At 39.8% G+C, this 22,073-nt stretch overlaps 1 protein-coding gene across 3 annotated transcripts in view; it reads right to left on the reverse strand.

Moving 5' to 3' along the window:
• The window catches only part of DGKI (diacylglycerol kinase iota), a 5,490,864-nt gene that overhangs the window by 66,554 nt on the left and 5,402,237 nt on the right, over window positions 1-22,073 (reverse strand). The gene's annotated exons all lie outside the window — the stretch shown is intronic.

Here is a 22,073-nt window from a genome sequence, read left to right on the forward strand (position 1 = left end):
TAATCCTCTTTGTGAGGTATTTCTGTGGTCTTTCCAGTTGTTGTAGATGTCTTGTGAGGTACATGCCAAAAGGGGTGGTGTACTCTATAATGGGTCTAATGATAGATGAGTAGAGGGTAACAATGACCTCTTTTTTACTGGATGAGAATCCTTTTGTGATGAGATGAACCACGTAGAAGGATTTCCTGACCACTGTGGCGATGTGATTATCACAGGAGAGACTACTGTCCACCTGTGTCCAAAGGTCTCATCACATTTTCAGCATTAAGTGGACTACCAGCTATGTGGTAGTTCATGGGTACAGAGTTTTTACCAAAGGGGATGACAATACACTTTTTGGCATTGAGCTTCAGGCCATGACTTTGACACCAGGTATCTGTCTCGGTGACGCCCTTTTGTAGTTTGTCCACATCGTTAGGAGTTTTGATTATGGCTCCTAGTTTGCAGTCATCTGCAAACTTTGTTAGCCAAAGACCTTCTGTGTTGGCCTGCACTTCAGAGAAGTAGATACCAAACAGGAGAGGACCCAGGACTGAACCCTGTGGTACTCCACTTGTCACTGGTCTGATGTTGGATTTGGAATCTGCTACTTTCACAGTGTGGGTTCTGTCCGTGAGCCAGTTGGCAACCCATCTTGTGACATAGGGATTTAAATCTAGTTTAGTGAGCTTATCTATAATTCCAGAGTGGGGGATGGTGTCGAAAGCCTTGGCGAGATCTAGATAAGCTGTGTGAAGCATTTTACCCTCATCTATGGCTTTGGTGACTGCTTCAAAGAAGTCAATCAGGTTTAGGAGACATGATCTGCCTTTTACAAATCCAAACTGAGTAGGGTCCAGAGTTTGGAGATTACCAATGTCTTTGTTTATGAGTTCCACGATGATACATTCCATGGCTTTGCAGACCAGGCTCGTCAGGCTAATGGGGCGGTAGTTCCCGGGGTCTGTCGTGGCTCCCCCCTTTGTGGAGTGGGATAACTGTCATGGTGCGCCATTCAGTGGGTACAAAGCCTGAGGTGAGGCTATGACTGAACATGGTACTTAGGTAGGGTGCCAGTTCATTCTGTAGTTCGTGTAGAACGCAGCCTGGGATACTGTCAGGTCTCATGGATGCTGTGTTCTTGGCTTTGGAGAGTGTGTTTTTTACCTGTGCAGCCATGATTATAGGAACTTTGCATTCTTCTGGTATAGAGATGGGCCCTCTAGGGGGTGAGAGGGGGGTAAAGTTAACACTGAACCTATCTGCTAGAATGTTGGCAATATCAGTTGGTTCTGTATATTTAGTGCTATTATGCTGTAACTCAGAGCAGATCTGAGTGTTCCCATTTAGATTCTTGACATAGCTATAGAATGCTTTGTGGTTGTCTTTAGAGTCAGTGGCAATTTTGTTTTCGTAACTAGCTATGGAGGATTTTATGAGGGATCTCAGCTTCTTATTGAGGTTGACCAGGGGGTTCCTCCAGTCATGGGATTTTACTCTTTTTTGCAACAGTTTCTTTCTTCTGTTGTAGAGTTTGTTTATGGCAGAGGACCACCAGATTGGCTTACTTTTTTTCGAGGAAAACATCTTGGTTCTATTAGGGATAGCATGATCCATGCACTAGTGTAAGTGCTTATAAAGTGCATTTGTGTAGGATTCGGCAGTCATACCTCTATTGTCCGTCTGCATGGGTGTCATGAAGTTTGCCACCTCTGTCTTAAGAAGTGTGAAGTTGGCTTTTGAGAAGTTTTTTACGATGGTTTCCCTAATTGGGGCTGGGGGTGGGATGTGGATGTCTAGGCTGATTAGCTTGGGGTCGGATCTGTCCAACAAGGAATTGACCTCTGGTGTGGAACACCGGTTTCCCATGTTGGTAATCACCAGGTCTAGGATATTGCTGCCCCTGGTGGGGGTGTGAATAAGTTGATCCAAGGCATTGGAATTTATGAATTCTAGAAAACGTTGAGCAATAGAGTTGGTATATGAGTAGTTTTCCCAGTTAATGGTGGGGTAGTTGAAATCGCCCATTATTAGGATGTTGGGTTGTACCCTAATACTTTTCAGTGTATCAAGAAATGAGGAGTGTGACTCCTGGGGCATGGTTGGAGGTCTGTAGCAAGCTACAATTTGTATTGCGGTCTTGCCCAGAGTTAGTTGCACTTGGATAATCTCGGATGCATTATGCTGTGCAACTAGCCTTGAGGTGTGGATATCCTTAATGAATATGGACACGCCTCCACCTTTAGTGCTTGTTTCTGAATTAGGTGGCCGAAAGGTGTGGTATGAATTGAAGCCTGGTAATGCAGGGGTGCTCTCTGGAGCTTTGAACCAGGTCTCTGTCACTGCACAGATGTCAATGTTCTCCATTTTAAGGAGTGCCTCGAGTGAGTGCATTTTGACGTTTAGACTTCTAGCATTGAGTAGCATTACCCTCAGATTTTGCTTGCTTGTACCTGTTACAGTGGTGAATTTGTCATTTGAACCTTGCCTAAAAAAGGCACTATAGGGGTGACAAGAGCCTTAGCCAGTATCCGGAATCCTAAGGGCGGCAGGTGCAGGCCATCTCTGGCAAAGCGTTGTGGACTGTCGATCATGTCATCCCAGGCAGACAAATACTGGATCCCCTTAGAATCACACCAGAAGCTTAGCAAATTGTTGAATCAATCATTTTGTCCTTGTACTGTGGTATCATTCTGGGTGATGGCAGGATGCTACCTGCCTGGGATACAAAATCGGAGAGCTCCTCCACGTCTCTTTTCATGTAGTCCAGGGAGGTACGTCTCAGGTCATTCACACCAACATGGACAATGACAGTGTCATATTTGTACTTATTGTGGAGTGACCTGAGTGCATGCATTATGTGGCGGTTCCTGGCACCTGACAGGCAGCTGACAGTAACTTTCTCCTTGTTTAGTCTAGTGAGTGGAACATCAGTATGCCTGACTATAGAGTCACCTATGACTAGAGTGTTGGGTACGTTGTTATGCCTTATGGGCTGTGGTTGAGTAGCACACTGAGTTTGTGGGCTATATGTCATTTGGGTTGTGTTGGGGGGTGGAGTTTGCTTGCGTTTATGCTTTGGATGTCCCTGATGCTTGGGCACGTTTTTATTGAGAGCCTCCATGAATGTAGGTGTGTGTTTTGTGTTTCTATGTGTGTGTTTTGGTGGTGTAGGTTTTGAGGGACTATGTGATGAGTGTGGTGTGGTGCAAGTGTTTACCTTCTCCTCTTGACTGTCTAGTCCAGTCTTTGGTGAAGAGAGCTTTGCTTCCAGTTTGGCTATATAAGTGCATCTCTCACAGGTTGTAGTGTTGGGTGGTAGGAGGAGAGGGTTGTCTGTGTACATGAGGCTATTGCTGCATTGCCCCAAGATGCCAAGATTCATCAGGTAGACAGGAGAAATCACTGGGAGCTGACCCTTAGACATACCTGGATAAGTACTTATTTATTAAGTACTAAAAATTGCTTTCCACTAGACAAGTGAGGAAAGTTGAGTGCTGTAGTAATTTGTAGCTTATGTAGTGCTTACAATGAGTTCTGAACAAGTGCTCAGTTCAAAGAAACAGATTTGAGTGCTGAAACTAGAAAACTGGCTAGTTATAAGAAAAAAAACTAAGCTAGAAGGCTTCCCTCCAACACAGAAGGGCTTGGGGGCTCAGAAGCCTACAAACAGTCTATACCACTTAACAGGAAAGGCAGGAAACAAGCTTAATTTTTTTTTCTGTTTCCCAGATGCTCTCTTTGTACACAGTAGGAGTGCCTGAAATCAGAATATGATCTCACTGCACTCAGTTGAGTGAGCAAATGAGATGGGCCCAGAAGGAGTATCCAAACACAAATTTACAAGAGGGGCGGGCAGTTTCAAGGCCACTAAGATTAGTACCAAAACAAAAACAAGGAGGGTGGGTGGGACTAACTGAAGAGCAGTGTCAAAACTTCCAGTTCAGTTAATATTCCTGCAACACAGTTAAATCAATTTAAATACTGTATTATTTGAAAAAAAGTGCAGATAAAGATACTTAAATTCTCTTATACGTCCAGTTGAATACATATTTAGTTAATGACATATTTTAACATTTAACATTAGTTAATGACATATTTTTGTGTGAATATTTTGTGCAATGCAGAGGACGGGATTCATTACAGGTTACTGAACACAATGAAAACTATGATTTTCAGAGAGGATGGCAAGCGTGTGTAATGCACTGGTTTTCCGCATGGGTGGAAAAGGGGTAGAACACTTTTATGAGTAATACAAACATTGTGAAACTTTACAAGCTTTTAAGTATGAAATAAATAATTATGTTGATGATCAGTGTTATATGTATCAGGCTTGAGAAATGGGCACTGTTGTCTGAGTATGCAATGCAAAGCAATGTAATGCACTTTATTGCAACTTATGTGTACCATCCCTCTAGTAGATCTATAAGTGCTCATTCCATAATGCATTATTAGAATGTATAGATTAGTGTGATGACAGTAAACATTTATTTAGAAATAAAGCATGTCAACCTCACTATATGGTGCTGTCAAACTGCCAAACATAAAACTCTGTGAATTAAATTCAGTTGAATAATTCTTTTTCTGGCAAGCTGCAAGGCACTTCCACATGGCCAGTGCAAAAATTCAGTTTTCTTTTAAAGCAAACAGATTTTTCTTTTGATTAAACAAAAGGCAGCATCCAATCAATACTAATAAGAGAAGAACTGTTAGGTCGTTTAAGTTGTATATAATCTTTTCTTAGAGATGTATATACTTTGACTCTCTACCCATAGTTAAAGTCAACAAGGCATTTCAGTCGAACACATGCCGGAGAAGGAAAGTCATTTCAAGTCTTCCTGTTTGCCCTAAATGTACTGAAGTACTGACCACATATAGCAATCACTTCTTCATATCAGCTGTCTTTCATTTCAGAAATAATAATCTATTAAGACAGTCAGTCTCTTGAAACATTTTATTCTGTTTTTTCAGTCAATTTCACTTTTATTTATAAACTGTTTGGACTTTATTGTTGAACATTTTAAGGTAAGAATGACCCCAAGGGTAATTTGTTGCTCATAGTAATCCATTTGAAATGCCAACCTGAGGTGAAGCCATGAGCTTTATACAAACACAAGGTTACTTTGAGGTTATTTTTACTTTTTGATAACTGGGTATATTTTCCAAAGCCCCTTGACATGGCTTACATTAAGGACATTTTATCTCTTCTGGAGCAGACAGATGATACTGAAGATTATTATTAAGCAACTGTGATGCTGGCAAGTGAAATTTCACTTGTATTTTAGAACAGAATGCAGTAGTCAGCAATAGTTCTTGATCTCGTTCTTCTTCTCTCTTTGTGTCTTTTTGCCTCTCTCCCTCTCTCTCTTTCTATTACATTAGTAGTGCTTATAGTTTGAACAATGTTATTTTCTTGCAGTTAAACACATACGGCAAAGAACAAGCATTTAAAATATTATTTAAAAAAAAAAACTTCTGATTTCCTATAAGTCAGAAACCAACTACTATGAGGTTTCATTGCACATGCTAACACATTTGTCACACAAATGAAATATTGTCTTGGACAAAAGTACTTAAATGATGAAAAAGAACAAATAACAATACAGTGAATGGTTTTTAGAGTAAAATAACATAAATAATAAACTTATTCTCCTCTTCTATCTACTTTAATTTAACAAGAAGTATGGTTATGCTACAAAGTTAAAGAAAAAAGTTTTAAGGTAGATTAAACAGCTTAAAAGGTTACTGTGTAGCAATGGATTACAGATAAGGGTTCTGTGCTCTGTTTTCAATAAACTGTCCATCAGATAATAAAGCTCCACAGGAATGATCTGGGCTAAAATGTTGAAATCTATCAAAGTAAGAAGTCAGCTTTTGATGGAATAAATTCCATATCACAAAGCTTTCTTATTTTTTAGCAGAGTGTTGTTGTGATCCACCCCAGGAAGGTTGATAGATAAATGGTCAGGTCCTGACCCGAAGAACTTTAAAAAGACTGTGACGATAGACTATGTGGAAATATTTCGCCCATGCAAAATAATGTAGAAGAAATTCACTATTACAAGCTATAAATATTACTGAAATCACAAAGACAGACCTCCATGTATCATTGGCAATTTGAACCACTAATAAAATAATGACAATGTTCCTACTTTTGGCAAGTACATTTTTGTTAGATTTAATGCAGATAGACTTTACTAATGCACAAAGGCAGGGATGGTAGTGTCTTTTTTTTCCTTTGTGATATTTTTTGAGTAGCTTGCATTTTACCTTAGCGCCATATGAAAAAACACTGTGCTCTGATACTGAAACATAATGAAACACTAGAGAGGTGATCAATAGTGGACCCGTATCTGAGTTGTTTAAAACTGCTAATGTGTCATAACTACAGTATTCTTACTAGTTTTAAAAGGAATTATAAAAAAAAAAAAAAAAAAAAAAAAAAAAAGAAATGAATGAAGGATTTAGTTGCTGTCAAAGGCAAAAAAGCTGGAGGAAAGACTGTGTTAAGAGAATAGTACAAGCAAGTCATAGTTTGGTTGTGGGATAGAAGGTCAAACTAAGAAAGAGTATTAATTTCTGTAAAAGTGCAGATAAGTACTCTCTTACACCGATGGGAGCAAGGCAAGGATTTAATCCTGAAAAAAAAAAACATAGGAAGGAGATGAAAGCAGCGAGTTGCAGATTTATTGCGGGTTTGATGCTCAAAGACTGTTGAAGTAGAACTGTGAATGTCTAAGTTATACTTTCACATTAATTCAGTCTACAAAGGTAAAAGAGTGTTATCAAGAACGTTTCAAAATAAACCATTTCAGTGGTGATGTCATTGCAGATGCTTTACTTCTTTTTTATACATTCTCACTGTACCATACTGTACTATGATAATCACAGAATAGAAAAAAAATGAAATATATACACTTAAAAGACATGAGCAGCAGTGACTACACACCAAGTAAGTTACTTTCAAAGCAGCTGTGTTTCTTAGAAATAAACAAGCAGATATGAGGATGGTATCATGAGTTACAATCCATACTGACTATCCGGGAGTACCATTCATAATCATTATACATTGTGAAAAAGGAGTGATAAAATGTAAATGCTTACAAAAGCTGTATGTCATTCATAACATTTGTACAGAATGGAAAAAAAAAACATGTATGTAGTCCTGTCTCATTTTGTGTAAGACACATGCTAAACTCTCCTCTGCTCCTATAAATGATTAACAGAGTTCTTCACCTGCAAACAGACTGTTCCAAATGGGGTGATATATGGGACTGCAAGCAGTATAAATGACACAACAGGTAGCACATTCACCTTTGTACAAACACTTGTGGGTTCTATTCCCACAGCAGGTAGATGAACTACTATCATTGCAGTACAGCATTAGTGTTGCATACCTGACTGTGTCATCCTTTGGATGAGACGTTAAACCAAGGTTTTATCTGCTTGAGTTGATGGTAGGTCAGGTAAATGCAAAAGATCCCATGGCACTTATTGAATAGAATAGGCCAAGTCATTGATGCCCTGGTTAAATTTCCTCTTGAAGTATAAATACCACCTTAGGTCTCCCCTGTAAAGAGGCCATTTGTTTATTGGGACTAAGCTGGTCAACAGAGGATAAATAAAATAAAATAAAAAACACATTTTAAATCCACTCAATCACCAGAGGGACACAGTTTTTAGTGTACATTGCTTTAAAAGCTTTAAAATACATTATGCTACTATACTTTTTTTTTCTTTTTCTGTAACTAGCTGCTCATTAGAGCAGCAAAATCTGAATGCACTGAAAAAAATTATGATTGATTCTCTCTGATAAGAACTAAGTTATTATGCCTTCAAATGAATGTCAAGATTCACCTATTAAGCTTGGCATCTCTCCACTATTGAGGAGAATTTCTTGATCTTCTTGGTTCAAACACAAAGCATTCTTATGATCAGAGTTCCAAACACAAAGCTGTACATTACAATCTGTATTAGTTAATCATAATTTGTTGCAGGTAAGTCAGTGATATAATTATGCTTTCTATTTTCTAGAATAATCTTTTGGAAAGATGATGATAATGGCCACAGGGTATGCCTTTTTGTTTCAGGGATTTCATTTAGGTTTAAGAGAAATATATAAAGTAAAATACTTATGAAGCTAGACTTTATTATTCCAGATGAACAGCAAAACTGTTCTTTTTTTTTTTTTTTCAAAAATAAAGCAGGGATAGATAACTATAAAATATTCATTCTGGGTCAGCCACCATTTCTGGGGAAAATGCTTGGCAAGATGAATTGATGTCTCAGAAATACCAGCTCTCAGAATGTATCACTGTAGATAACTGTATAAGGATATCCTGTAGAATAGCAATGAGGATGTAAAATGAGAAATACTGTAAACCAGATTTTATAAGGTTTACTTAGATTGCATATTATAGACTACAGTGAGTGTAATTTGGTATATGGGCATCAATTCTATCAAGATACATCTGTTAACATGTATGCTGCAGATTACAGAATAAAAACGTATGTATAAGGGACATCCGTTCATTGATTCATCCAATCATTGAATGATTGGTAAATTGATTTATTTATTCATTGATTGACTGACTGACTGATTCATTCATTCATTTTATAAAGCCTGCTTTGGAAAATTCAGGGTATTTTAGGAGCTGTAGCAAGTAGCAGATGTAATATAAAGAAGTAAACTTTGAGTCACCAGTACATCAAAATGCACCCTCCCACCCCACCCACACAAACACAAAGCATACCCATATCTATCTATCTATCTATCTATCTATCTATCTATCTATCTATCTATCTATCTATCTATCTGTCATCCACACTTCAGTCATCTAAACAAAATGATGGGTTCAGAAGTGGATTTGGACATATCACCATACCTTTCTATTTTCAGGAGGTAAAGTGTAAGACTGGGGTTCAAAGCAAGGCCAGAGTTAGGGTTCAGGTTAGCACATATTAATAATGCAGTGCAAGGTGACATCTGTCATAACCTTACTCTGTATTCTGCATGCATCTTTCTTTTTTAACCCTTTGTATACTTTTATGTGTTCTTTTTTATAAACATATACACCAGGTTTATTCTTTTATTCTATATCTGTCTTTTTTCCAGAAAAAATGTCTTTACTGATGGAAACATATAACAATATTACCAAATAAAATCTAGTATCATGTTATCCAGTCCAACATACAGATGTCTTTTCAGCAACATTTAAAGTAGAAAGAAGAGGAGAACAAGTTCTACATTCCTCTTATTCATATTCCACTCATTCCACACATAACACAATTTTACCCCCATACTATATATTATTTTCTTTGTTAAATGCTTCATACTGAAAGACCATCAAGAGTAGTTATACATATATCTCATATAAACCATTTCACAATATCATATAAACATTTTGTAACTCAATTTTTGTTTTTATTCGATCTTACATTTGTCAGTAATGTAAACACATCAAAATACACACATATCCATTTGCTTAGATTAACATGCTGGATTATATGGAATATACCTCATTTTTTCTCAAAACATACCATAATATTCTGTAATTTGTATAGCAGCAGGTGTATTACATGTCATTTATTTCTTCATTTACATATTATATTAAAAGGCTGGACAATTAAGATAGCCCTGAATTTCGGTTCCTTAATGCGCACAGTTTTTCTAGAGTTAACCTGATTTACAGCAGTAGGGGACTATCTGACCTGGTATTTATGAAACCTTGCCATTGTGAAATTAATTGAGACAGGAGACTGATAACTTTTTTTTGCTAGAATTTTAGCATTAATTTTATGGTCAATGGATATAGGCTTATAAGCGGTTGGCAAAGATCTATCCTTATCCGGTTTCATAAATGTATATAGTTTGCAAAATGTTGTCACTGTCCCAATAAAATTGCAACAATGAAGCCACTAGTTCCTTCTTGAACTCTTTATAGAATTCTATGGACAATCCATCTAGGCCTGGAGCCTTCCCAAGGTTAAGCCATTAGCGGCTCCCAAAACCTACTTTTCTAATAGTTCCAAGTTTAATTTGTCTCCCTCCACTGGTGATAGTCATAGCAGGTCTAGGTCACCACATAATTCCATTTGTTCTTCTCCTCTCATCTCCTTTCACTTCCTGCCATACAAGTTCTTGCCAATATTCAATGATAAATATATTTTTAATATTTTAAGTACTTTTCCCTCCCTATCCCTCACTGCAAATATTCTCAATTCCCTTGCTCACTTCTGGAGTCTATAATCTATAATACTATTCTAGCATGTCCATAGGTCAGTTGTCACTCTCCTCTCCGGTCCAGCTGGTGAATCTGGGAATCTTGAGGCAATGTTACAACTGCCTCATGTACACAGACAACCCTCTCCTCCTCCCAATAAATTCCAACACATGTGAAAGATGCAACCATATAGCCAAACTGGAGGCTAAGCTCTCTCAACTCAGTACTGGCGTAACCAGTCAGGAGGAGAAGGAAACCACACTCACTACAATTTCAGTCTCACATAGACCTACCACGACAACAAACCAAACACATAAACATACAAAAACATACTCGGAGGCGCTAAATAAAAATCTGCCTAAGCAGCAGAGACCTCCAAAGCAGACACCCAAGCAACCGCTACCCCAAAACAAAACACGTGCAACACATAGCTCACAAAGCCAGTGTGCCAAACAGTCACAGCCCTTAAGGCTAAACAACACACCTGATACACTTGTAATAGGTGACTCTATTGTCAGGCACACTGACATCCCGCTCAGCAGGCTGAACAAGGAGAAGGTCACGGTGAGCTGCCTGTTGGACGCTAGGATCCGCCACATAACACAAGCACTCAAGTCACTCCAAGGCAAGTACAAATATGACTAAGTCATTGTCCATGCTGGTGTGAATGACCTGAGATGTACCTCCCTGGACTACATGAAAAGAGACATAGAGGAGCTCTCTGGGCATGTAGCCCAGGCCGGAATGACCCTGACCTTGAGTAGCATCTTACCCTCACCAAGAATGATGCCACAATATGAAGATAAGATGATCAATTTCAACAATTGGCTTAAGTATTGGTGCCATTCAAAGGGGATCCAATGCCTGTCAGCCTGGGATGACATGCTCGACAAGCCACAATGCTTTGCTAGGGACGGCTTGCACCTCTCTCCCATGGGCTTTTGGATATTGGCAAATGCTCTTGCTAACCCCATAGTGCCTTTTTTAGGCAAGGCTCAAAAGACAAACCCACCTCCATAGGTATCACAAGGGATAAGAAATTAAGAGTAATGCTACTCAACGCCAGAAGTCTAAACCTCAAGATGCATGCACTCGAAACTCTCCTTAGCATGGAGAACATTGATATCTGTGCAGTAACAGAAACTTGGTTCAAGGCTCCTGAGAGCACCCCAGCACTACCAGGTTATACCTCATACCATGCTTTTCGGCCATAAAACTTGGACCGAACCACAAAAGGAGGGGGAGTATCAATATTCGTCAAAGATACCCACACCTCCAGGTTGGTGGCACAACACGAAGCATAAGAGACTATCCATGTGCAACTAACAGTGGGTAAAACTGCCTTCCAGTTTATAGCCTGCTACAGACCACCCTCCCAAACCCAGGAACCCCACTCAGCCTTCCTGAGAACACTGGAAAATATGAAGGTCTCTCCAAACACCATTATATTGGGCGACTTCAACTACCCAAACATAGACTGGGAGCATTAGTCTAGCTCCAACACCCTAGCCCAAAGGTTTCTAGAATTTATAAACTCAAATGCTATGGAACAACTTGTTGCCACTCCCACAAGAGGGGAAAACATACTGGACCTGATCATCACCAACATAGGGACTCTATGCTCCAGACCAGATGTGTATCCCTCACTGGTAAGATCAGACCATAAACTAATCTTACTGGATATTCACATCCCGACCCCACCCCCTGCCCAAAAAACCACAGTGAAAACCTTCTCTAAAGCAAATTTCACACTCCTCAAAACCGAGGGGGAATCCTTCAAAGCCCCCGGGCCTGTGGAAAATATGGCCCAGACCACAGTATCCTTTATAAACGCATTCTATGAACACCTTCAGGAATGCATGGATCATGCAATCCCAAATAAAACCAAGACCCAATCCTCCAAAGGCAGACGTCCTGTCTGGTGGACCCCAGCCATAAACAAACTATACAATAGAAGGAGGAAGCTACTACATGATAGAGCAAAATCCCAAAAAGGGAAGGCATCTCTGATCAGTATTAGCAAAAACTACGGGCACTCATAAAATCATCTAAGGCCAGCTTCGAGAGAAAAATTGCACAGGACACTAAGGATAATCACAAGGCTTTCTTTAGTTATGTTAGGAACCTGGGTGGGAATTCCCAGATATGCTCAGAATTAGTCCAAAATGACAAAAAATACACCGAACCCACAGAGATTGCCAACATCCTAGCTGACAGGTTCAGCGCAAACTCCCCCCCCCCACCAAAAGGGCAAATATCTATCCCAGCAGAGTGCTGCCCCCCTGACATCTCAGATGCTCAGGTAAGAGCTGCCCTCTCCAAAGCAAAAAAACACAACATCAGTGGGACCAGACAGTGTCCCAGGCTGCGTCCTACATGAACTCCAAGAAGAGCTAAACCCAAACATAAAACTACTGTTCAATCTCAGCCTTACTACAGGATATGTACCCAAAGAGTGGCGTACAACAACAGTGGTCCCTCTCCACAAAGGTAGTGCCTCAACGGATCCTGGAAACTATCGCCCCATAAGCCTGACTAGCTTGGTCTGCAAAGCTATGGAAAGGATCATCATGGACCTCATAAATAAAGATATGGGGGACCTACAGACACTGGATCCTACCCAGTTCGGCTTTGTTAAGGGCAGATCCTGCCTTTTAAACCTGGTCGATTTCTTTGAAACAGTCACCAAGGCCATTGACGAGGGGAAGGTGGTCCACACAGCCTACCTGGACCTCACAAAAGCCTTCAATACAATACCCCACTCGGGCATTATAGATAAGCTCACCAGATTAAATATAAACCCCTATGTTACTAGATGGGTTGCAAACTGGCTCAAGGACAGAACCCACATGGTTAGAATTGCTGGAGCCATGTCAGACTCCAAACCAGTTACAAGTGGCATCCAACAAGGCTCAGTCCTGGCACCTCTCTTGTTCGGTATATATTTCTCGGAGGTACAGGCCAACACAGAAGGACTGTGGCTGACCAAGTTCGCAGATGACTGCAAACTGGGCACCATAATCAACTCTCCAGCCGACACAAGCATCCTCCAAAAGGGCCTCATAGAAACAGACAACTGGTGCCAGAGCCATGGCCTCAAGCTAAATGCCAAAAAGTGTATAGTCACCCCCTTTGTCAAAAACAAAGTGCCCACAAATTACCACATAGGTGGTAATCCATTAAGTACAGAAGAAGTAATTAGGGACCTGGGGACCCAAGTTGATAGCAATCTCTCACTTGACAACCACGTGGCCAAAGTGGTTAGAAAAACATTTTATATAGCCCACCTCATCATGAAGGGATTCACATCTAGATCAGGGGAGGTCATCATGCCTCTTTACTCATCCCTCATCAGGCCCATAATTGAGTATAATGCCCCTTTTGGGATGTACCTTACCAGACACCTGCAGCAACTGGAAAGACCCCAAAAGTACCTCACCAAGAGGATCAAAGAGCTCAAACAGATGCCATATGCTGCCCGGTTAAAGAAACTCCAGCTCTACTCAGTGGCATACCGCCTGCTCAGAGGCGATCTGTGCCTAACGTATAAAGCCATGTCCAACCCGGAATTAATGGACATGCTGCACCTCAGAAAATCCAAATCCCATTGAGCTACATGCTTGAGAGACTTGAACCTCAGCACTGAAATAAATAGGGCATGCTGGAGGGACAGATTCATAACCCAGAGGCTCCCTTCACTCTGGAATAAAATCGCAGTCCAGGTTAGGCAGAGACCCTCATTGACTCTATTCAAGAGGAATCTTGAGTGGATGGGAGATCGTAGGTTTACCCCGGGTATCACTTCTGTGTCACTGTTAGACAGAGGCACAGTATACTAACCTCGAAAAAGGGCATAGCAAAATTAATTTAAAATGGGTGGCGAAAGCCAAACACACTCTGGCTAGGCTTATAAATGCCCTAGGGCAGATAGCCTAGTATGAACCTATGAACCTATAATTTTTCAGACTTTAGCCCTTTTGTCCAATAGAAATGCTTTTATCTTTCCCATTTTCATCTAATATTCAGTCACTTGATTGTTGTTTATTTCTCTATACTTATTCCATTTACTTTTCATCGTCCTTTCATTTTCCTCTCAAGTATTAATTTTCCAGTTGCATTATCCCCCCTTCCAAGTTGCAACTCTTTTATTCTAGTCTGTTTTTTTCTTTTATTTTAACATTTTTCAGATCCTGAGCAAAGTTATTAATATTTATATTAAAAGAAACAAAAACAATTATTGTTTTTAGACTCACTTCCAAATGGTGACCCTTTATTGCCAGAGCCTGTGCATATTTCATTAATAGTGGGTTGTTTTCCACATTACCTTTGGGACTTCAGTTTTATTATTCACTATGGTAAATCTTTCAGTGGCATGGGGCAATCATATAGTGGGAAGGATGTCTATCTATTTGTCCTATAATTATGAATAGAGGAGTTTACACTAGCAACTTGTCAATCTGACTCACTATACCTGAGTTTAGGGCCATAAAGGTATAGTTTTTTATCCATGGGGTACAGAGGTTAACAGTTATCTGCTAACTCCTTTTCTGTCATTAGAACTTTTAGCAACAATACATTTTTCTTTATCCTATTTCCCTTGTTTTAGTATTATATACATTTAGGGCCCTTACTGTGTTAAAGTCCCTACCCCCATCCGTACAGCAGCCACCCCCTCCTTGAGTAGTTGAAGTGCTTTATAAGAATCCTACATAAGAGCACCCTCATTGGGATTATAAAAATTCTAATTTAAACAATTTTTGTGACTGTTTCACTGTTGCTATGGCCCATCTACCTCTTTATCAGTTACCTCTTTGATATTCAAACAGTTAAATGAATTGACTTAGTGAAGCCACCCCTCTTCTTTTCTGATTTATAAACAACTGCTACACCCCCATCGTTGCCATAATTTCCAGAAATAATCTTTTTCTTGAGAGATTATTCTAGTTTCCTGTAAGCATACCAACTAAGATTTATGTCTGTTTATATAATTAAATATTGCCTTATGTTTATATACTGTAGAAATACCCCTTCCTTCAAGTGATATTCCTATCATGTTCACCTTAATGGCGTGATGGGTCTTTTGACTTGGCTGACTTGTTATATTGCCAAATACTGCAGTAACTACTGACCCATACATTATCTGTTTGCTCCTTGGCCATGATTACTTGATTCTACTCGTGTTGCATAATGCTAATATATACCAGCCTTATAATAGGACCAGGCCACCTATGAAGTGATATACTTAAAAACTTGACCCTTCACTTACCTTGACCTAGGAATCACCCATTCCTGGCTTTTAGAGTGCTTTTTGGAGTGCTTGATGACACCTGCAGACTATATATGGCCTCAGTATTTAGTAATATAATCCATACAAACAATTAAAGCTTTAGACAATTAATAAATAAATATAGTACGGCTATATTGATTAAGCAAGCTAACTTACACATTGGACCTCAATTGTCAGTATAGTGTTATTTAACCTGTGGATCTGTCATCTGTTGTTACTGAACAGCCATGCACTCATACATATTTCTTTTGTAATATTTTAGGCTCACATTCCATAACCCTAGAGGTTCCATAGTTGCCATAATTTGGCACTATGACTCCTATCTAGCAGGGGCACTCCAAACCAAATATTATATTATGGGCTACAGTTTCAGAGGGTGCTGCCATCTCTCACATAAACATTGAACTTACAGTTCCAGATCATCTTTCAAGTCCCTGGTAATAAAATCTCTTCATTCACCTTCTACCTCTGCTACTTCAATCTAAGGCCCCACAAAGTCCATATCTCCTCACTGATGTTCTCCATCCAAGCGGGGTAAGGTGGCAAATGAGATGAATTTGTATTGGGATTCTCAGTTGTATGGAGAATTATGGTTCTGGTGACTATTTGTAGCATAGGTATTTTGGGCCTCTTTTATACAATGTTTTCAGCATTTTCTCCTTTTGGCCGCTACCACCTTTACTGGGGAAGAGGGTTGTTGGACACGCATTGTATTTATTTTTTGTAAGCTGCCCAGTACAGTACATAGCAGTCCTTGGGTCTATAAGAACTTTAGGGAATAATAGCTTCTTTTTTAGGTCCTGTCTTGTTGCTATATATTTCTCCAGGATTCATCAGTCTTGTCAAAGACATTGGTTTGATTTCCTTTAACTATGTGCAGATATGCAGGGGATCCTAAATAAACTGAAAATCATCTCTCCTTGAAGAACTTCAGATATTGGATGAGGAATTTCCTTTATAAGATCAATGCAGTATTATAATATGTCACAATTCTGATCATTAAACCACCCATCTTTAAACCTATAACCAGCACTCTGTCTTTTAATACAACTTTTCCTTATATGTGTAATTTAGACACTTGAATATAAAATGTCTTGGATAGTTATTGTTTGGCATTCACTCCATGATTCTGTGTACCGCTTGTCACAGGGATGGTTTCTAGGCCAAGATGATATTTTATCTCAGTAACAATATAGTTTCTAGGGTCATTGCTTTCCACATGTTCAGGTAACCCTAGTATTCTTAAATTATTGCATCTTGCTCTGTTCTCCATGTCATCCAGTAGAAAATCAAAGTCACTAACTATGTGTTGTACATGCTGTGATATAGTCTCATAATATTTAATTTATTTTTCCAGATTTCTTTTTCTGATGAAATGTGGTCGACAATTGCAGGTGGTTGAGTTGTGCTATATCTATCATGGGATTTTGGGGTGGGTGGGGGGGCTGCAGGAGGCAGCTGAATGGGTGGGGCCAATGGGAAGGGGTGCAGCCAACTAGTAAGGGGAGGAGCTATGCTCAAAACTATAAACACTGGAACTTTAATTAAATACGCTGCCCTGGGTGTGAAACTGTCATTATGAGAGTCCAATCAAGACAAAATGAAGTGCAGAAGAAAAAAAATATTTCAATGCCTGGCTGCATGACAGCTTACTCAGTAGCTAGATGGATACAAAAAGGTTGTGATGCATGAAAAAATAAATTACTTTTTAAATACATTACTGGAATGCCAGTCAAAATCAAGTCTAAGAAAAACAAACAACACTCAACTCAAACCACTTCTCCTTGCACTGCTGTTATAATTATAATTTATATTCAGCTTAAAAGTGCCAAGTAACATGCTGAAAGTAGCAATCGCTGTGATACTGACTTTAAGCCCAACAGCATACTCGTGGATGATTTCAACTACCCGTCCATTAACTGGGAAGCTTACATGACCACTAACATGTAGGCGGAAAGAATTCTAGACTTTGTCAATGTAAATTCCCTGGAGTAGCTAGTCTATATTCCCAGTAGGAGTACAAATATCCTAGACCTGGTACTCACAAACATGGGGAATCATTGCACCCCCACCCCCTTCAAGTGTCATGCCCTTACTGGTCAGTTCAGATCACAAAACAGTGTCCTTTGAAATAAATATAAAACTAGCACCCCCATTTAACCCCAGAACTTTTAAGAACTTTTTGAAGGCTAACTACCTCCTATTATGTGATGAGATAGCTAATTTCCAAGCTCCCCCAAACTAAGAAAATACCAAGAAAATATGGAGGCCTATGCAAAGGTGTAAACAAAATCATTGTACAACCACATAAACAGCTGCAGAGAAGTGACAATAGCAGATCAAGATAAACCTGCAAAAACAGACCATCCTGGTGGACCCCTGGTATAAATAGTTTGTGCAACAAAAGGAAGAAAATCATGTCCAGAAGTAGGAGAGGACATGGACTGCAGGGAAAAATCTCTCTTATTCATTTAAACAAGCAAATCAGGAGACTAGTCACATTTTCAAAAGCCAATTTCAAGGCAAAAATAGCTCCCAAGCAAAGAATAACCATAAGGCATTTTTCAGTTATGTCCAAAATCTTAAGGGCAATACACAACAATGTAAAGAGTTAGTTGTAGATGGTATCACCTACACCCAGCCAGAAGATAAAGTAAACCTGCTGACTGATAAATTCAGCTTGAATTTTACCCACCCATCACTTCTGACCCCCCCCCCCCCTCAGGAAATGTCCTCCACCATTCCTCTACCAGTTATCACAAAAGAACAGGTCAGCACTTGATAAATTATTAGAAGCATTGTAGGAAATAACCTGAAATTCAAGATAAGAAGCTGGGAATATCATTGCCTTAAATCCAAGTTGTTGTAAGACAGACCTACCATAACAGTCCTGAATACAGAAAAAGAAGCAAAGGACAAAAATGGTGCAGGTCTTTCTCAGGGAAGAAGTGAACATAGGCTGTAACTCATTTACACATGCACAGATCACCAGAGTGACACAATCAGGTGAAAAATAACTTTTTTGTGCCTGTAAATAAATCCATCATTATGTAGAATCACTGCTTCTCGGGCACAATACTACAAGTAGTATACTGCAAGAAGCCTAAATGTCTGGCTCAGTTGCAGTGCATAACAATACAACATACATCCTTTAGTTATACATATAAGTTATAAATGCACACATAAAATATGATTGTGTGTATCATAAGTGAGAATGAAACAGAAATCATAATAAATATCTCTTGATCAGATGTCACAAAAATGTACAATGGCCATATCCAGTAAAAAACAATTATAAAAATGAAAGCTTGGCTTAAAACCCATTAACCAAAGACTGCACATCTTGAAAAAATGTAATGTTGATGAAAGTTGGTATAACAGCAGGAGGAGAACCAGCATTAAAGTCAGGAACCTATCCTCATCTAGGATGCCAGTGATACTCCTAGCCCTTAGCCCTTAGGATGCAATTGTATACGTGCAATAGACAAAAATACATTTTATATTAGCCATAAGAGACTTCCTCGTGCATATTTGCATTACATCAGTAAAGTAACAATGTTTACATGACTTTATGTGACAAAGAAAGCAAGGATAATGCAAAGTAGTCTGTGAAAAACAAGAGACTAAGAGTGAGAGTCAGTGTATATTAATATTATGCAAGTTCACCTACACAGAATGCAAGACTAAGGCAATTCAGAAATACATGATCTTTAAAAAATGTACTTACATATGAATGCTGATAGACTATGCAAGCAGTCATTCTAAATGATGAAAAATAAATTCATAGCAACTCTAGTAGTAAAAATATCATATAGGAGGCTCAGGCAATTAAAATTAAATGCTTTGTAAAAAAAAGGAAATGTGGGTAAACACTGCTGCAGCAAACATAGACTCACTCCTTCATACTTTGACAGTACTGTAAAAAAAAATAAAAATTACACTGACAAGCCGAATCCGGCACCTACCTCAGTTCTGTTTAATAGCTTGATTTGACAACAGCTGCTGCTCATAAGCAAGCCAACAACAGGCAAAAGGCAAAGGCAAGCCAAAAAAAAACAAAGATAAGGAAGTTAAGGAACCAAAGACAAGTCGAAACTTTCTTTCACCAATGATAGTTGAGTCCGTCCGTAGCACAAGTAATCCAAGCAAATATAGTGTGCTGCTACAGCTACAGGCTACTGATTGTTTCTTGCTCTCTTATTTGAGAAGAGAGTGAGAACCAATCAGTAGCAATCCAGCCATCCACTTCATGTGTGTGCCTGCGGACATGGCAGTCCGAACCCCCTTCTACGTACTATGCGGACAGTGCGGTTAAAAACCGCATAGACTTCTGGGCGTCACACTGATGCCTTCTTTCATATCTGGACTGCTTGTAAAGCAGTCAAAAACGTTGGTTTGGTAATTAAAATAAATAAATAAATAAAAAACCTGGAACTCGACGAGCATGCGCAGTCCGAGTTCCGGGACTTTGCGAATTGGTCGGCGCACAATACATCAAGTTTTTGTCAAAAAAAAATAATATGTGTTTTATTTTATTATTCACATATAAATGTCCAAAACTTGAATCTTTTTGCTGTGAGGGCTGCAGTCCTGCAGTCCAATGGCCTGAGCTGCCACTAGTTCTCCTTGACATTCTCTGATATAACTACCATCTTGTTTTACTGCAGGTCCTTTTAAGATGTTGCTTGAAACTTTCAAAGTCCCCAAAATTACTCTACATAGGTTCATAGGTTGGTACTAGGCTATCAGCCCTAGGGCCTATACAAGCCTAGCCATAACAATTCCCTGGCTATTTCTTCCCACATTATTTACTTTCCTGGACCCCTGTCTAGCAGGGCGACTGATGTGATCCCTGGGGTGAATTTCCTTTCTCCCATCCAATCGTCAAGGTTCCTCTTGAAGAGGTCCAAAGAGGCACTCTGCTTGACATGTATGGGCAATCTATTCCAGAGTCTGGGGAGTCTCTGGGTCTGGAACCTATCCCTCCAGCATGTTTTGTTTATTGTGATGACAAGGTTTAGATCCCTGGAGCGTGTAGCTCTGAGGGATTGGGATTTCTTTAAGTGTAGCATGTCCAACAGCTCTGGGTTTGACATGGCCTTGTATGTTAAGCAGAGATCGCCTCTGAGTAGACGATATGCGACAGAGTATAGCTGGAGTTTTTTAAGGCGGTCAGCGTAGGGCATCTGCTTTAGGCCTGTGATTCTTTTAGTGAGGTATTTCTGAGGCCTTTCCAGTTGTTGCAGATGTCTTGAGAGGTACATACCAAATGGGGCGTTGTATTCTATAATGGGTCTAATGAGGGACGAGTACAGTGGGACAATGACCTCCTTTTTTCTGGATGAAAAGCCCTTCATGATGAGGTGTGCCACATGTGGTTATCGAAAGTGAGACCACTGTCCACCTGTGTCCCTAAGTCTCTTATCACACTTTCTGTGTTTAGTGTACTGCCACCTATATGGTAATTCATGGATACATGTTTTTTCCCAAAGGGGATAACGATACATTTCTTGGCATTGAGCTTGAGCCCATGGCTCTGGCACCAAGCATCTGTTTCTGTAAGGCCCTTTTGTAGAGTATCCACATCATTTGGGGATTCAATAATGGCTCCCAGTTTGCAGTCATCTGCAAACTTTGTTAGCCAGAGTCCCTTAGTGTTGACCTGTACTTCAGAGAAGTAGATGCCAAACAAGAGCGCCCCAGGACTGAACCCTGAGGTACTCCACTTGTCACTTGTCTGGAGCTGGATTTGGAGTCGGTTACTTTTACAGTGTGGGTTCTATCAGTAAGCCATTTAGCAACCCATTGGGTGACATAGGGATTAATGCCCAACTTAGTAAGTTTATCTATGATTCCAGAGTGGGGGATGGTGTCAAAGGCCTTGGCAAGGTCTAGATAGGCTGTGTGGACCACCTTACCCTTGTCCATGGCTCTGGAGACTGATTCAAAGAAGTCAATCAGGTTCAGGAGACATGGTCAGCCCTTCACAAACCCAAACTGGGTGGGGTCCAGTGTTTGAAGGTTGCCAATGTCTTTGTTTATAAGTTCCATGATAATACGCTCCATGGCCTTGCAGATAAGGCTTGTCAGACTGATGGGATGGTAGTTTCCGGGATCCAAGGTGGATCCCCCCTTGTGGATTGGGATAACTGTAGCTCTGTGCCACTCAGTGGGCACGAAACCTGAGGTGAGGCTATGATTAAACATGACACTTAGGTGAGGTGCCAGTTCATATTGTAGTTCATGTAGTACACAGCCCGGGATGTCATCTGGTCCCATGGATGCTGTATTCTTGGCTTTAGAGAGTACGTTTTGTAACTGTGTGGCCGTTATTACTGGAATTTGGCAATCTTCCGGTATTGAGATGGGCCATTTAGGGGGTGAGAGGGGGTGAAGTTGGCACTGAATCGATCTGCCAGGATATTGGCAATATCCTTCGGATCAGTATATTTAATGCCATTCTGTTTTAGCTCAGCGCAGATCTGAGCATTGCCATTTAGATTCTTGACATAGTTATAGAATGCTTTGTGGTTGTCTTTGGAATCTTTGGCAATTTTATTTTCGTAACTAGCTTTGGAGGATTT

This window comes from Protopterus annectens, chromosome 11.part0 (genome assembly GCF_019279795.1).
Source record: "Protopterus annectens isolate FY-2018-M chromosome 11.part0, PAN1.0, whole genome shotgun sequence".
Lineage (NCBI taxonomy): Eukaryota > Metazoa > Chordata > Ceratodontiformes > Protopteridae > Protopterus > Protopterus annectens.